Source organism: Symphodus melops (assembly GCF_947650265.1).
Source record: "Symphodus melops genome assembly, chromosome: 17".
NCBI lineage: Eukaryota > Metazoa > Chordata > Actinopteri > Labriformes > Labridae > Symphodus > Symphodus melops.
Window position 1 is genome coordinate 976892 of NC_136707.1, and position 6725 is coordinate 983616.

Below are 6725 nucleotides of genomic sequence, written 5' to 3' on the forward strand. Positions count from 1 at the left end.
GCCTGAAGAAGCAGGACAACTCTGAACGGAGTCACAGAAGAAGAAGGGGGGGGGAAAAAAGGGGCCTTTTGCGTCTGCAATAACCTCCATCCTCTCAGGACCCACCACCAACTCCTCAGTGCAAATCGCAACTCAAGTTTTGGAGGTTTTCCAACCAGGCAGAAGCACACAAGTGGTTTTTTTCCATCCACACATTCCCGACCCACCAGTCGAGACCATAGACTGTAAAGTCGAGACCCGCTGGCTGGAAGTAGAGATCGTTGTGAAATGAGGAGCCGGCAGACTTCAGGCCGAGACAAATTCATAGTGATGCATTATGAGCTAATCCTTAATAAAAAAAATTAAAAAAAGTTCAGTTCTCTAGTGTGCCGTGGGTAAAAGAAAACAGAAGGAAATTAGGGATATTAAGAAGTTCGTAAAGGAATGATGTGTTGTACTGCTTATCAAAAGGCAAGGCAGGAAACTGCTTGGGGCCAAAGACCAGGAGGGGGCCCCTTGATGCCTCACAAAACTAAAAATGACAACAGTCAACAGGAGAGAAAAAAGAGGAAGAGGAGTTTGCGTCGGTACACTTAGCAGACGTGATGGTTGGAGGGCCCCGTGGGTAATTTAGACCGGGGGCCTCTTTCTGATTTCTGCCACAACTTCACCAACTAGCAAGTCGCTAGCTCACCAATTAGCTAGTCGCTAGCTCACCAACTAGCAAGTCGCTAGTTCGCAACTAGCAAGTTGCTAGTTCGCCAACTAGCAAGTCGCTAGTTCGCAAACTAGCAAGTCGCTAGTTCGCCAACTAGCAAGTCGCTAGTTCGCCAACTAGCAAGTCGCTAGCTCACCAACTAGCAAGTCTCTAGCTCACCAATTAGCAAGTCTCTAGCTCACCAATTAGCAAGTCGCTAGCTCGCCAACTAGCGAGTCGCTAGCTCACCAACTAGCAAGTCGCTAGCTCACCAACTAGCAAGTCGCTAGCTCACCAACTAGCAAGTCGCTAGTTCGCCAACTAGCAAGTCGCTAGCTCACCAACTAGCAAGTCTCTAGCTCACCAATTAGCAAGTCGCTAGCTCGCCAACTAGCGAGTCGCTAGCTCACCAACTAGCAAGTCGCTAGCTCACCAACTAGCAAGTCGCTAGTTCGCCAACTAGGAAGTCCAACAAAGAAATCCTGACCTGTAATTAGTAAAATAAATATTTGCTCATGCAGAAAACAAAGTGTACTGAAGGTAGTTCGTCCGTCACATTTCAACACACAGAAATGAGACAAATACACTTTTTAGAATTGAGGCTCATAAACGCAGTGTGACGACATGTGACGCCTTAATGACTTCACTTTATGTTTTATGACTTTAATGACCAAATCCTGCACTCCACATCGATTGTCATTATCCTGACTCTGGTCTCCGAGTCGAAGCGAGACGACTGATCAATGATGGAGTTAATGAGATCTCTGAAGTAACAGAGTTATGCATTAGCAGGGAATTACAAAACCTAATATCTCAGTCAGTATTGATAGAAACCATTGGACACGCAGTCTGGTTGATCAATACAAGGCTTTAAAATGTTCTCTTAAAATAGCTCTGTGGTGGGTCTACAGCGTGTGTGTGTGGAGAACTATCCAAAGAGAGGCCAATCATTAGTTCTTTGTTTTATTTGGACATAAAGCTCTTGAACTCATCCAGAGGACAATGGCTCCGAGTGTTCCTGAAAACATCTGCTCCCTGGATCCTCTTTGTTTTAAGCCCCTTTAAGTCGGTCGTTGGTGGGAAACTAACAAAAGATAACAGAAGAGAGCAGGGTGAGGTGTGTGTGTGTGTGTGTGTGGGGGGGGGGGGGGGGGGGTCCACGAGAGCTGGGATCAAAACCTCCAACAAAGATACAGCTCGTTCTGTTTGTTCACAGGATACAGCAGCTGTACGCTAAAACTCAAAATAGCCTCCTGTTCCCATGGAAACAAAGGCTCGAGGTTGATTTTGAATTTGACTCTGGTGTGAGGTCAAGAGGTTTTTAAAAAAGAGGACGGAGGCAGAAACGGATGAGGCCAACGCGGCACAGTGCGGAGGGTTTCAGGCTGACCAACAACAAAGGATGAAGTCGAGACTGGTGGGGAATCACGGGAGTTCCGTCTGCTACAACGTTTTAATGTAAACGTTCCAATAAAATTAAACAAATTGTACGTTTAAAGTCTGATAAAACTCACATTTTCACTTTTTTTTTCTCCCCAATTATGCTCTCCTCCTTCAGGGATCGCTGACCCGCTGACGATCCAGAACAGATGTGCAACCAATGACAGGACGGCGCTCCGGGGGAAACAGCCGCCTGGACCTGCTCTATTTTTGAATGAGAAGGAGTCACTCCCGCTGTTATCGTTTTGTTGAGTTTGGACCTCGATAAAGACAGAAAAGAGCCTCATGCTGGGTCGGCTGCAGACTGGAAACAGAATCCATTCAGATCAGGTGAGACCGGCAGGTGAATCCGGTGTGTCTGACTCCGGGGTCAGCGACTTCAGAGCGCCATGGGTGTATATTTTAATCAATGTTTCCTTTGCTGTTGCGTGTCCTCTGACTGCTGAATTACATTCAGAAGACGCAACAACAAAGAGATCAATAACCACTCGTCACGGCGCCCGTCACGCACAGGGTCACCACTTCATCACTGCAGAAGTATTTACATTTGGCGATGGAAAAACAAACATTCAAGCGTTCTGTGGAAAACAGGAATTGCACAAACAAACAGAAAGAAGATGCTTGAAATCTTATCAGAAGACGTTCAAACTTTCCATGTCTGAATGAACTCCAGCTGCGTTCTTTGTGATGTCGTGGGATGAAGCGCTCCAGCTGTCTTCGTCCCCCGGCGGGCAGCGTGCTGAGGTTCACCAGAGTCAGAGATCCCACCGCCCCGAGGTTTAAAAAAACAGGATGGTAGTACAGAAAACCAGTCTTCGTCTCAAGACCACTTTTTTTTTTAAAGATCGTTGTCTCGTCTTGGAATCCAAAAAGTTTTTGGACTCAATGTTGTCCTGGTCTTGGACTCAGGATTTGAAATCAAGGCCGATCGAGACCACCAGTGATATTCTGCGCTGCAGTTCCACGTTCCGTCTTGGTTTAGGTCTTAACCCGGTCTCGCTCTGCCTTGGTCTTGGTTTTGGTCTTAACCCGGTCTCGTCCTGCCTTGGTCTTGGTTTTGGTCTTAACCCGGTCTCGTCCTGCCTTGGTCTTGGTTTTGGTCTTAACCCGGTCTCGCTCTGCCTTGGTCCTTGGTTTTGGTCTTAACCCGGTCTCGTCCTGCCTTGGTCTTGGTTTTGGTCTTAACCCGGTCTCGCTATGCCTTGGTCCTTGGTTTTGGTCTTGGACTCGACCCGGTCTCGTCCTGCCTTGGTCTTGGTTTTGGTCTTAACCCGGTCTCGTCCTGCCTTGGTCTTGGTTTTGGTCTTAACCCGGTCTCATCCTGCCTTGGTCTGGTTTTGGTCTTAACCCGGTCTCGCTCTGCCTTGGTCCTTGGTTTAGGTCTTGCCTTTGTCTTGGTCTTGACTTGATCTCAATCCCTCGATGCCTTGGTTTTGGAGCACTCTGACCTTGGGTATGTCTTGGTCTTGACTCGGTCTCGTCCTGCCTTGGTCTTGGTCTTGGTTTGGACTAAGTCTCGTCCTTCCTTGGTTTTGGTCTTGGTCACGACTTAGTCTTAATCCCTAAATATCCCTAATTGGTCTTGTCTTGGTGTGGGAGCACCCTGGTCTTGGTCTTGTCTTGCTGTGGGAGCACCCTGGTCTTGGTCTTGGTCTTGGTGTGGGAGCACCCTGGTCTTGGTCTTGCTGTGGGAGCACCCTGGTCTTGGTCTTGCTGTGGGAGCACCCTGGTCTTGGTCTTGGTCTTGGTGTGGGAGCACCCTGGTCTTGGTCTCGTCTCGGTTCCTGTGATCTTGAACAACACTACATGAAGACCTCCTGCTGCAGGTCCAGCTGTGGTGTCAGCTGTTCTCCATCGGCCATCTTTTGTTTTTCTCTGTAACGGCTTCATCCGTCTGTTTTCTTTCGCTCTCTGAACCATCTGCTTCCTGTTTGCAGTTTAAACTCTTTTCAGCCCCGGCAGAGTTTTGATATCGACCACTCACAGCGCTCCCTTCTGCTCTTTATTAAGATTCTCCGACACAGCCGATTAATGCTCAAATACATTTCAGTCTTCTCTAACAGATTTCAGATACGAGGCCTGCTGGAGGAGAGTCCAACATGCAACGTGTGATCACGCGTGCACGGGGAGAACATGCAAACCCCACGCAGCCCAGCGGGGGGGGTTTCTAACCACGACGGTCTCTGCCTCGGCTCGTTCCACGGACAGCTTTGACCTGCAGACTCTGACCTCAGGTCTCATCCCGTTTCTCCTCAGATTTCTGCAGCTGAATTAAAACATCTTTTTTTTTTTTTTTTAAAGCCACAGTCAAAAGGATTAAGCTAACGTTTCCAGGTCAAAAAGAACTAAAGGTTTTTAAAAGATATTTTAAATGTTTACAAGCGTGTCTTTAAGTAGCAAAAAAAAAAAAAAATCCTTTGAAAGTGTGATCAGCCATGCTCTCTTTCATTTCCAGACCATTTTTGGTATCAAAGTCAGAGATAAGTCCGACAGATGATGAGCCACTTTGAAGGGATGAAAAGACTCATCTCTCTGACCCTTACTTCATTTTCTCTCGGAGCATTTCTTGTGAATCTTCATTCACAGAGGAGCTCAGGGGAAATGACAGGAACAGTTGATATCTCTGCTCTGAGATTAGATCCTTGGACCCCCCCCCCCCCCCCCCCCCCCCCCCCGAGGCCCTGCATGAATCTCCCAAATGCATCCAAAGTTGGTCACAGCGAAATACAAAGAACACCTCAAAAAGAAAACATCCCACAGCTTTGCAGGAAACACAGTTAACGTTCATAATCCGCCTGCAGAGGGACGAGTCTGTGCAGAATACAGGAGACATAAATCTGAACTTGTTTAACAAAATGTGTCGGACATGTTGAAAATCCATCAGAGCAACACGCCAGTTTGATGCTCGATCCTCGGGCGCCCCCCCGCTGACAGGTGGATTTCACAGATAATGATAAAAGTAAGGCGTGAGATCTGAGACCACCCAGAGACCACTCAGAGCTCTGAGTTACACCAGCTCGCTAACATACATGAGCGGGACGTAACAAAGTTCAACTTTAATAATAATTTTCACCGCTCCATCCTGAATCGACTCGCTCTGCGTGAGCTCATCGTTCACGCACGTCGTAAACCAGCGAGATGTGAAGATGGTTGTGAGATTAAACACATTTTTGTTTTAGTGGGAATGAAAACACTTGATAAATACGTTGAGGGGGGAAAAAGAACATTTGGCAGTGCCCCCGTCTTGACCTATTATTTATCCATAAAACAGAGCTGAGTTGTCTTCTGGTATGTCTGGAGAGAGACACATGTGCACCATGTGTTAGCACTTCAGTCGACATCGAAGACGAAGATCTTTCCAGCTCGGCTCTGTTTGGCAAAAAGAAACTCGATAATGTTTCTTGTCGTTTCTCATTTTAAAGAAAAGCAGAGCGCAGATTTCCCAAGCCGTGCACGAACAGATCACCTCCGAGCAGCAGCGTGTGCGTCCTCTTCAGATCTGTGTGAACATGTAATAAACAGAACGACGTGTTATATTTTCTACTGCAGGCGTCGCCGGACTTTTTCCTTCTGAAACCGACTTTAAATTAAATGAATGTGGCGGAGATCGACCTAAACATCCTCTAAAATCGCTGCAGGCTGGAGGAGAGCGAAAGGCTGCAGTAGGGGTCAAAGGTCGCCAAACGGCACGGTTTGTTTTGGTTTTCACGCTCGTGCTCAAGGGCGACATCTACTGGACCAAAAAGTTGAACATTTTCCCTTTCAAAGGCAGGGTTGGTCATTTTCTCCAGACCAAAGATCCACTTTTTCAGATTTTGGTTGAAATTGTTTTTAGGTCCTGACAGTAATTAATAACTCAGGTTCTCTGAAAAAGACACAAAATCATCATCTGTAGCAGCGAAAACTTCGACCCATGTCAAGCCTCTCTGCTCCGTGCATGCACGAGGCCACGCTCCAAGCATGAGCTGAAATCCACTTCTGGACCAATGGCGTTAGAGCATGTAAGTGAGGGGGCGGGGCTTTTGAGGGAGCACGGAGAGAATGTTTCTTTTAAAATCACGCTAGTTTTCGAAAATGACCGACCCTTCCTCTAAATGAAGTCACTTCAGACTTTTACTCTGGACTTGACAGGAAAAAGTCTTTTTGTGTCGCGGGTTACAACCTCTGTGCTCCCCGTCCTCGCCGCTGAGGTGGAGGTCGGAGCGGGCGGTGCTGGAGCGAGGACGGCGGTGGTTGTTGGGAGGTCGACGAGCTCTGTCTACTTTTATTCTGCACGATGAAACACAGACCGAAGTAAAAGTCTCTCCTAAAACTGCAGATTGAAAACCGAATCCGGAGTGTGATCCCTGGAGTATAGGACGACAAGAAAACACATTAGCATGTCATCTGCTGCTTCCTAATGGATCTGTTGATGTCGTGTTTCCACAAAGAGCACCGGGGGACGCTCTGCTTTCTCGTAACTCTGAGTCACTCTGCTGTGCGGCCCCTCGCTCTCCTGCCGACAGACAGACGGCTGAAGACGTCCAAATAATGTTCGCTTCAGTTCCAGCTCCGGACCTGGAAATTATGAATCATTATCAACAAGGAGAGCGAAGAAAAAGAAGCTCGA